Genomic DNA, 11,425 nt, shown 5'->3' on the forward strand with positions numbered 1-11,425 from the left:
TACCCTGGTCTCAAGAGACGCACTAGCAGCCTCCTTGTTAGTGTGTCCGCTTCCCATGCCGGAGATGTGGGTTCGAGACCTACTTGGAGAGAGAACGAGGTGCGGCGGTAGAGGAGAGAGGGGTTACATAAATTTAATTTATAAACAAACTAAACGAAATATCACTTTTTCATTACATACAAAACTGAACTATTTTAATAGCTGAAACAGTAGTATAAGCTTTTTTGGGGAAAAGGGGAAAAAAGACGGGCTAGGGTCTATATTTGAGGCCCGTGCAGGGCTCCAATCCACTTCATCCAAAGCTGTTTTGTTCTCATCTGTGAGCATGCTCTTGATATATGTGTTTTACCATTTTGTTTAAAACATGTGACACATTCGTTCTGCTCTCACTGATCATTTGGGTCATTAGGTGTGTAAATGTATAATTACCTTTTCATTATTTTTTTGAGTTTTATTTAAATTTGTAGTTAAAATAACTAAAAATAAATGTATTTTAAAGTTTAGGATTAGACAGCCTTTGCACACAGGCTTATGCTGGTAACTTATCAGTGGACTTTCCTGGTCAATATAGGCTATATTTTTTTCACACTTTTCTCATTCTATATTTCTGACGTTCCAAAAGCGCCTCCTACTGGCAGAGAATGAATGTTCATTTTCAATAATCCAGTCTGTAGTTTTTGTTCAGACCAATGTGAAGATCCACCCACATAACCCCGTTTTAAATTAAGATAATAATTTATACTTCTGACTCACCCCTGGTTTAAACGCTCAATTGTGAGGTTTATCATTTTATAATTTATATTGTTTTTGTGAAACCCTGTATCTCAACTGTAAAGCAGTTGCTATTTCGTGGTCTACAACATGAAAGAAAGCCATTATAACATGTACATGAAAAATGTAGAAACATTGGACACAACTATGGGGCACCATTGTGCAGCAGCAAGCATCACAACAAAAAAGGTTGATCTAGGAAAATGTGTGCAAATGTATAGGGCCCCATTCCTATATTTTGCCTGGGGCCCCCAATTCACTAAATCCGCCCCTGTATAAAATACGTCCAGAGTTTTAACAAACGTATTGCCAAGTCTATATCTTTAGGTAAATTATGGTAAACAGAGGCGAAACTGATATTTAAAACGTAAAATAATAAAAGGGGACTATTTATGCAAGCATATCATGTATGAATGATAGTGTTATTTATAGAATAATTATTATTTTAAACACGAATTTCACAATATATAACAATCGCATTATTTCACAAATTAGCGTTATACATGTATAGAGTATTAAAGATTTATGGTATTAGGATACCCCCTACTGGTAGTTATCGGATTTTACGCTGAGTTCTCAGGAGCCGCCCATACTCGAATGAATGTTCATTTTCAATAATTCAGTCTGTAGTTTTTGTTCAGACCAATGTGAAGATCCACCCACATAACCCCGTTTTAAATTAAGATAATAATTTATACTTCTGACTCACCCCTGGTTTAAACGCTCAATTGTGAGGTTTATCATTTTATAATTTATATTGTTTTTGTGAAACCCTGTATCTCAACTGTAAAGCAGTTGCTATTTCGTGGTCTACAACATGAAAGAAAGCCATTATAACATGTACATGAAAAATGTAGAAACATTGGACACAACTATGGGGCACCATTATGCAGCAGCAAGCATCACAACAAAAAAGGTTGATCTAGGAAAATGTGTGCAAATGTATAGGGCCCCATTCCTATATTTTGCCTGGGGCCCCCAATTCACTAAATCCGCCCCTGTATAAAATACGTCCAGAGTTTTAACAAACGTATTGCCAAGTCTATATCTTTAGGTAAATTATGGTAAACAGAGGCGAAACTGATATTTAAAACGTAAAATAATAAAAGGGGACTATTTATGCAAGCATATCATGTATGAATGATAGTGTTATTTATAGAATAATTATTATTTTAAACACGAATTTCACAATATATAACAATCGCATTATTTCACAAATTAGCGTTATACATGTATAGAGTATTAAAGATTTATGGTATTAGGATACCCCCTACTGGTAGTTATCGGATTTTACGCTGAGTTCTCAGGAGCCGCCCATACTCCGAACCGTTAAAAAGCAAAAGTTGTGCGACGTTCATTACCTGTAAACTCTATCTTCACGTTGTGCAACATTATCTCATCAATCGACGGAACAATGGCTGACAATTACGATGGTAAGTGTGTTTTTCATCTGAGTTATTTAAATATATTTTAATGTGAATATTTGTTTAACACCATGTGCTTATAATCTCTAGGTACATTTGAGAATCTGGATTTCGACGAAGGTTTGGAACAGATCCTTGAAGAGCTATGTAAGTCTTTTCTCTTTTTCTATTAACTACTCAATGTCTAATAATAACAATAATAACATTCGTTATCATTTTACCTAGTTGACGATGCGCAACTAGTTGCCTGCGATGATGACGGCGAAGTTAATAACGGTACATATACAGACATTCGTTTTTCTCAACATGTTAAAAGTTTCAGTTTCTCATAAAGTGTTTACAAAAAAATTTTGACAGGTGAGCACGATGCTTCTGACAGCCACGTCAGGCATGTGCACAGGTAGGGCTCAACCTGTGCAGAGCACATGCCCTTTTTGCCCTTACACTCCGAAGTGCCCTTTTTTTGGTGATGGTGTTTTTTTTTCCTTCAGCCAAACAACGTCACACGACCCACCCCCGACCACGTTACGTCTTCAGAGGATGGGTCTCACACACTCACGGCCCTGGCACACAGGGGGTCAGGGTGTAAAACGCTTGAGGTTACCCGAGCAGGAAGCCGATGACGATCCGACCACCAGCCGTTTAAGGATTTCTGAGAATAACGGTATGTATTAATGCAGAAAACTCATTATTACGTTTTATGTTTGACTTTTATTAGTTCAATTAATAAACGGTTATTGTTATTTTTACAGAACAAGGCACGGTATGTATTAAAGCAGAAAAACTTAAATTATTATGTTTTATGTTTGACTTTTATTCAATAAATTAATAAACGGTTATTGTTATTTTTACAGAACAAGGCCACGATGAGCGCGACCTAACTGCGTGGTCTGATTCGATGATCCATGCGTGGGATCAGGTATCCTTCACCGATTCGGAGAGTGATGAAGAGGAGGAATTACAGTGTAAAATTCCTCAGGAACTGTTCCGTGATCGTGATTTAAATAGAAGGCTTGATTATGATATGCTGAGCCGTGTTAATCGGTACTTTGAGAGACTTTTTGACTTGGCCGGACAACCCCTATCTTACCAGGAAGCAGAAGACATTGTTGCTAGTGCACAAAGTGATGTGGTGTCAATTTGAAGAAATATCATATCGTGTCAACAGCAACACAACGAGGCCTTACGTCATGCAGCTAAATTTTGGAGAAGTTGTCACGAACAGCTGTATAATGAATTCCGCCAGTTTCAGCAGAGTATGAACGGTGTACCGGAGGTGATTCTCGAGCTGCACGTGGAACAAAGACTTATAGTAAATGCATTATCTCTAATGACCGAACGTTTAAACCTTATTCAGAGAATGTTAACAGATTTGTACAATCATATGATGAGAGGTATATCGTAATATTCTATGTATTGAATTGTTGATTGTTTTTGTTTTGTGTTACTGACATCGATTTGTTATTATCATTGGGTTATTTCTTACATTTATTATTGTTTGTTATTTCTTACATTTATTATTGTTTGTTATTGACATTGATTTATTCCTTACATTATTGTATGTTATTGCCGCCGATTTATTGTTGTTTTATGCTTATTACAGATGGCATTTCTGATTCTATTTTACTTGTGGAAGAAAATGGTGGTTTTAAATTTATACTGTACATTTCTGTTTTGTTATATCTGGTTATGTCACATTGTGAACGGTGGTGGTGTTTTCATGGCGCACACGCTTGTCTTTAAGATTGAAAAATGTTGTATTTCTGATTTTTAAAATAAAAACAATAATAATAATAATTCAAAATGAGCAGTAAAAGATGTCACGCTGATTTAAATAACCACATTTCAGAAGATGATCAGAGATCATTATGGCCTAGACATGATTTTCAAAACAATAGTGATCAGTTACGTGAACTGATTAATAACCAATTACAGATGTTACAGCCTGATTCGCTTAACATGATGGAAAGATTACATGAACTTGTAGACGAACAACATGAATGGTTGGGTGCATCTATAAACAACGATGAACAGGTCGGTGCCGGTGTCGAATTCTGCACCCCTGCCAGATTATGCACCCCCTCTACCTGATTGCCTAATCTCAACCCCACCCCTAATCCTAACCCCTCCCCCACACCGACTCCTAAACCTACCAATACTAGGGGGTGCATAAAATGGCAGGGTGCAAATTTCGGCACTACACCGGTCCATCTAATGACGACCCGTCAGGTTATGACCCAGCAGCACCAGATATGGGTCTCAGCCAGAATTGTATAGCTAGACTACTAAGAGAAGGTGGTCGTGTGGGTGATTTTACAATTGTCCCAAGACCGAGATTTAACGGTTTAGAAATTCGCAGAACTTTACATTTTCGTGAAATCGCCACTGATGATTATGCAGCATATAATATATTTTTGCAAGATATTTTGAATGAGATTGTAGCGTTTTCCAGATTGATGGCAGGTGAAGATGTATTTCTGAAGGTATCTCTGCAAGGTGCAAGTCTCCCCACAGATATTAATGCAGTTCTAACACCTGATAATAATCACGATGTTGGTATATTCGTTGATCAAATCGAACGTGCAGTTCAAAGCAATACAGATGTGGGTTTGGATTCTGCTTTAGAGTTATGTGTGTCGGTAGCGCGAAACAAACAAGGCGGCGTACGTAGGAAGTTAACTGACCTAGCCTACAATGAAATCATAAGAAAAAATAAAATGAATCTATTCATTCCCAAAAATATAGCAGACAATATGTGTTTTAGCATACGCATCGCTCATTTTTTAAATCCTCAATGTCCCGACAGCGATTTGGTGAGAATAGGCAAAAACATACATACAGATCTGGGTTACAATCCACAAGATAAAATTGCGTTTCATGATATTTTTAAATTTGAAGACCTTCTAGATCTGAAAATAGTCAGCTTTCACAGATCGTGCTCAGGTAAATTGGAGGTGTATAAAAATACAGATGAGATACATCACAAGACGGTACATATCTGCACGAAAATCATTACTTCATGATAAAAAATCTGAAGGGGAACTTAGGTTACTCGTATGTTTGTGAGTACTGCTATCATGGGTTTAAGGATCGTAGTTTATATTATTGCAAATTTACGTGTAACATGTGCTACACACATCCTAAGAAATCGGTACAATGCTCTGATTGTTTGAGATATTGTAGATCTGACTTCTGTAATGAAATGCATAAACAACCACAAAGTGAAGGGGTGAGATCTCAGTGTGATCTCGTAAAATACTGCGACGAGTGTTACAGACAGTACAGAGCAAAATGGTCAGGTGATAAACTATTATCGCACAAATGTGCACCAATGAGATGTGTGCATTGCGGCGATGTTCTGATAGATGAAGGTCATCACAGTTGCTATATAAAACCTGCCAAACCTGACGAGCATAGTCAGGCCTACATTTATTTTGACTTTGAAACAATATACGAAAATGGTAAGCATACAGCAAATTATATATGTGCCGTTTCGCAATCTGGTGAAGAATTCACAGCCGAAAGTGTCGACTGCGTGGACCGAATGGCCAAACATTTCAGACGTCCAAAATTTGCTGATTTTACATTTATCGCACACAATTCTTCGGGTTTCGATTCTTTTATATTACTCGAGTATTTCACAAGTCAGGGCCTAACACCAAAAGTTATACTCCAAGGATATAGACTTGTTTATATGTACGATCAGGTCTTTAAACAGAGATACATCGACAGCTATAGCTTCTTGCCTATGAAATTGTCAAAAATGACATCTGCTTTAAACCTAAATACCGGCGAAAAAGGATTCTTTCCCCATCAATGTAATCGTTTGCAGAATGCGAATTATGTCGGACCGTATCCATGTAAAGAACATTATGGCTACCAGACAATGTCTGACACTGAACGCATGAAATTTGACTCGTGGTACGAGAGCGTAGCGGGTCAGGTGTTTGACTTCAAAAAACAACTCGGGATGTACTGCAAGAACGATGTCGTTTTGTTACGAGAGGCTTGCATGAAATACAGAGATGAGTTTATCGAGTGTACAAACGTGGACCCGTTTCGGATGTATGACACTTGCCGGGTGCGCTATGAAAGTGTTCAAAACACTTTTTTAACCAAAGACACAATAGCCCTAACACACAAAAATGCTTACATCAATCAGTACAAATCTTACTCAAACCCTTCCATCCAATGGCTGGAATACATTAAAGCAAGCAGAAACGTTGACGTTCATCACGCGTTAAATCATGGCGAAGCCAGATTTGGTCCGTATCATGTGGACGGCTATTATGAAGTTGATAACGGTGATAGAATAGCCTTGGAATTTTTAGGATGCTTCTGGCATGGACATTGTTGTCGTTTTAATCCTAACTAATTGAATCCGGTATCAAAAATACCATTCGGTCTGCTCAGAAGACAATCTGACAATAAGCTGCATGTTTTGCGTAATACCTACAATCTCAAAGTACATGAGACTTGGGAATGTCAGTGGGAGAAAGCCAAACAAAACGATTCTGATGTCAAAGCTTTTATGAGTAGTTATAATGCACCTGCAAGGCTTAATCCCAGGGAATCGCTTTTCGGAGGTAGGACTAATACACTCAAGCTGTACCACAAGGCCAGCGAAGATGAACACATCTCCTATTTGGACTTTACATCTCTTTATCCTTATGTGCAGTCGTGTAAAACCTACCCTATCGGACATCCTGAAATAATTTTAAAAGATTTTGAACCGGTCGAATCGTATTTTGGTCTTATTAAATGTACCGTACTCCCCCCGCGTAAACTACTCCACCCGGTTCTACCTTTCAAGTCTCCAGAGGGTAAACTATTGTTTGCACTGTGTCGCACCTGTGCTGAGACGCAATATCAGGACCAGTGTCAGCATGTTGATGAAGACAGAGCCATTTCAGGCGTTTGGACATCTGTTGAACTCTCCTGTGCTGTTGTTAAAGGTTATTCAGTCGTCAGAACTGAGGAAGTCTGTGCGTATATAAAGCCACCTTGCCAGTACCAAATTGAGTTTGCTACTAACTAAGCTCAGCAGAACCCTGCACGGGCCTCAAACACATGCCCTACTCCGGCCCTTATCCGACAGATTATCAGAATTACTGGCCGAGTCCGACTGGAGCTCGTGTCTTTTTTCTCTTTCTTTCTTCCCCAATTACACAGCTGCTGTTGTAGCCATTAAGATAGGTCAGTTTCGTTTTTAATGGCAAAAGTGGTTATATATATATTTTCGTTTCTTTATTACGTTAATTTAGAAATATGTTTGGAAAATGTTTTTGTTTGTTAAATTCAAGTTTTTGTTTTTTTAAAGTAACGACCAAGCGGCCAGTGGCAGACAGTGAGTTAATCATAGCCTATGTGTCACTTGCCTAATCAGGTCATTGTTGCATCGTCAGAAAATTTTATTATTTATTTGTACGTCTTTTTAAGCCATTCGGTACTCGCGCGCTCCAGAGGCAGCGCGCAGTCACATCCAAAGTGCGCTCGTGCGTATATAAAGCCACCTTGCCAGTACCAAATTGAGTTTGCTACTAACTAAGCTCAGCAGAACCCTGCACGGGCCTCAAACACATGCCCTACTCCGGCCCTTATCCGACAGATTATCAGAATTACTGGCCGAGTCCGACTGGAGCTCGTGTCTTTTTTTCTCTTTCTCTCTTCCCCAATTACACAGCTGCTGTTGTAGCCATTAAAATAGTTCAGTTTCGTTTTTAATGGCAAAAGTGGTTATATATATTTTCGTTTCTTTATTACGTTAATTTAGAAATATGTTTGGAAAATGTTTTTGTTTGTTAAATTCAAGTTTTTTTGTTTTTTTAAAGTAACGACCAAGCGGCCAGTGGCAGACAGTGAGTTAATCATAGCCTATGTTTGATCAATTTAGCCTTCTCAAATCATCACCACTTGACTAAAATAAAATCTATAGGCCTATATAAAATGCTTAAAAAAACAATGTTAGTTTAAATGGTTAACCTAGATAAATGTGTGCTATTAGGCGTGTATCCAATCGTTTGTGCAGAGAAGCTAAAGCACGTTTTGCAGTCCATGGAGTCGCCAGCACGATCACTTGCATTTTTTTCTTATAACAGTGGAAACAACCGTCATTTTTGCTCCTAAAGGTAAGAGTAATACATCATTCGGGACTGTTAAGGGTCTACTTTTATTTGTGTGCACTCACAATATCAGCATACGTTGTGCTTTTTTAGAAAACAAACAGGATACACTTTCTGCGGCATTCATCATGGTAATTACTTGCTGGAGTTTTGCGGCAAGCTTTGCGTGCGCTTTAACATGGAACTCTTCCAGCACTCGCTGCTGCTGGACACTAAACACCATCCGAGCCACTCTTGACAGTCGCGGTAGCACGGTCTTGTGTTGTTTCCACCAGCGCGGCAATTTATTTCATCACTAATTGATGGACGTCTAAAATATAAAAATAAGGAGAAGCCTAAAACAGCCGCGTCTGAACTATGATGTGAAAATTGGCCCGAAGCCCGGTCCGAGGGGTGTAAAATTGAATATGGCACTTATCACATGCTGTGTGGTATCGGCGTTTGGTATCGAGGCATTTTAACGAGTACGAGTACGAGTACAGGAGACCAGTATCGGGCCCGGTATCGGTGCATCCCTAATTATAATGCACCAGCGAGGCTTAATCCCAGGAAATCGCTTTTCGGAGGGAGGACTAATGCACTCAAACTGTACCACAAGGCCAATGAGGATGAACGCGTCTCCTATCTGGACTTTACATCTCTCTATCCTTACGTGCAGTCGTGTAAAACTTACCCTATTGGTCATCCTGAAATAAATTTAAAGGACTTTGAACCGGTCGAATCGTATTTTGGACTTATTAAACGTACAGTACTCCCCCCATGTAAACTACTCCATCCGGTTCTTCCTTTCAAATCTCCAGAGGGAAAACTATTGTTTGCTCTGTGTCGCACCTGTGCTGAGGAACAATATCAGGACCAGTGTCAGCACGATGATGAAGAAAGAGCCATTTCAGGAGTTTGGACGTCTGTTGAACTCTCCCGCGCTATTGTTAAAGGTTATTCAGTCATCAGAACTGAGGAAATCTGGCATTTTCCCCAGACATCAGACACATTATTCAGCGAGTATGTTAAGACGTTTCTCAAATTCAAACAGGAGGCTTCAGGTTTCCCGTCTCACGTAGTGATAGACGCAGACAAGCAGTCTTACGTCAAAGGGTATTTTGAGAAGGAGGGAGTTCAGCTGGACATTGACAAAATCACACTCAATCCTGCACGTAGATCTATAAATACATTTTTATTGAACTCACTTTGGGGGAGATTCGGTCTTAGGTGTAATTTACCTACAGCGGAACTTTTAACAGATCCTGAAGATTTCGCCCGCCACATCTTCGGAATTACTCAAATCCTTCCATCCAATGGCTCGAATACATTAAAGCTAGCAGAAACGTCGACGTTCAACATGCGTTAAATTACGGCGAAGCCAAATTTGGACCGTATCATGTGGATGGCTATTATGAAGTTGATAACGGTGATAGAATAGCCTTGGAATTTTTGGGTTGCTTCTGGCACGGACACTGTTGCCGTTTTAATCCTAACGAATTGAATCAAAAATACCTTTCAGCGTACTCAGAAGACAATCTGATAATAAGATGGAAGTTTTGAAGTTTTGTCAGTGGGAGAAAGCCAAATAAAACGATTCTGATGTCAAAGCTTTTATGAGTAGTTATAATGCACCTGCAAGGCTTAATCCCAGGGAATCGCTTTTCGGAGGTAGGACTAATGCACTCAAACTGTACCGCAAGGCCAGCGAAGATGAACACATCTCCTATTTGGACTTTACATCTCTTTATTCTTATGTGCAGTCGTGTAAAACCTACCCTATCGGACATCCTGAAATAATTTTAAAAGATTTTGAACCGGTCGAATCGTATTTTGGTCTTATTAAATGTACCGTACTCCCCCCGCGTAAACTACTCCATCCGGTTCTTCCTATCAAATCTCCAGAGGGTAAACTATTGTTTGCTCTGTGTGGCACCTGTGCTGAAGTACAATATCAGGATCAGTGTCAGCATGGTGATGAAGAAAGAGCCATTTCAGGAGTTTGGACGTCTGTTGAACTCTCCTGTGCTATTGTTAAAAGTTATTCAGTCATCAGAACTGAGGAAGTCTGGCATTTTCCCCAGACATCAGACACATTATTCAGCGAGTATGTTAAGACGTTTCTCAAATTCAAACAGGAGGCTTCAGGTTTTCCGCCAGACGTAGTGACAGACGCAGACAAGCAGACTTACGTCAAAGGGTATTTTGAGAAGGAGGGAGTTCAGCTGGACATTGACAAAATCACACTCAATCCTGCACGTAGATCTATAAATACATTTTTATTGAACTCACTTTGGGGGAGATTCGGTCTTAGGTGTAATTTACCTACAGCGGAACTTTTAACAGATCCTGAAGATTTCACCCGCCACATCATGGCCGCATCATTAAACACTTCTCATTCGTGTCAGACTCAGTAGCGCTAGTGCAGTGGTGTTACGCAGACGAAGACCCCGCCCCCACCCTCGCGCGTGATGTTAATGTGTTTATTGCCGCATTCACCACTGCGAATGGACGTTACATAAGATGGAGTTATACAATCTTATGGATCAATTAGGACCCCGTGTTTTTTACGTAGATACAGACAGCGCCATCTTCATATCTAAAGACGGAGATTGGACGCCTAATACAGGTGCATATCTCGGTGAGCTGACGGACGAGCTTGATGTAGGCGATCACGTCACTGAATTCGCACCGAAATCGTACAGCTTTAGAACTGCAAAAAATAAAGTCACTCATAAAGCTAAAGGCGTCACGCTTCATTCTACGAATGCAAAAGTCGTTACCCTAGAAAGCATGATTTGTCTGATACATGGTTATGTAGCATCATGTCACACTACCCACCTGCTCACACGCACCGAGACCATTGTGCGGAATAAAAAGAAGTTCACACTGCATAATAGGTCAGTTTTGAAAAGATTCAAAGTGGTATATGACAAGCATGTGCTGTTAGCTGACTACACCACAATTCCTTATGGGTACTAACGATATTTCTAGATCACAAAATGTGTGTTGAAGAAGATTTTGACTTACGTTTTCAATTCCCGTTCTCGGCTGTGATCTCAGGCCCATCGAGCAGCGGGAAGACTGTCTTTGTGAAAAATGTATTGTGTAATGCAGACAAGATGATCA

Source organism: Sinocyclocheilus anshuiensis, unplaced genomic scaffold (genome assembly GCF_001515605.1).
Source record: "Sinocyclocheilus anshuiensis isolate Anshui unplaced genomic scaffold, SAMN03320099.WGS_v1.1 scaffold1839, whole genome shotgun sequence".
Lineage (NCBI taxonomy): Eukaryota > Metazoa > Chordata > Actinopteri > Cypriniformes > Cyprinidae > Sinocyclocheilus > Sinocyclocheilus anshuiensis.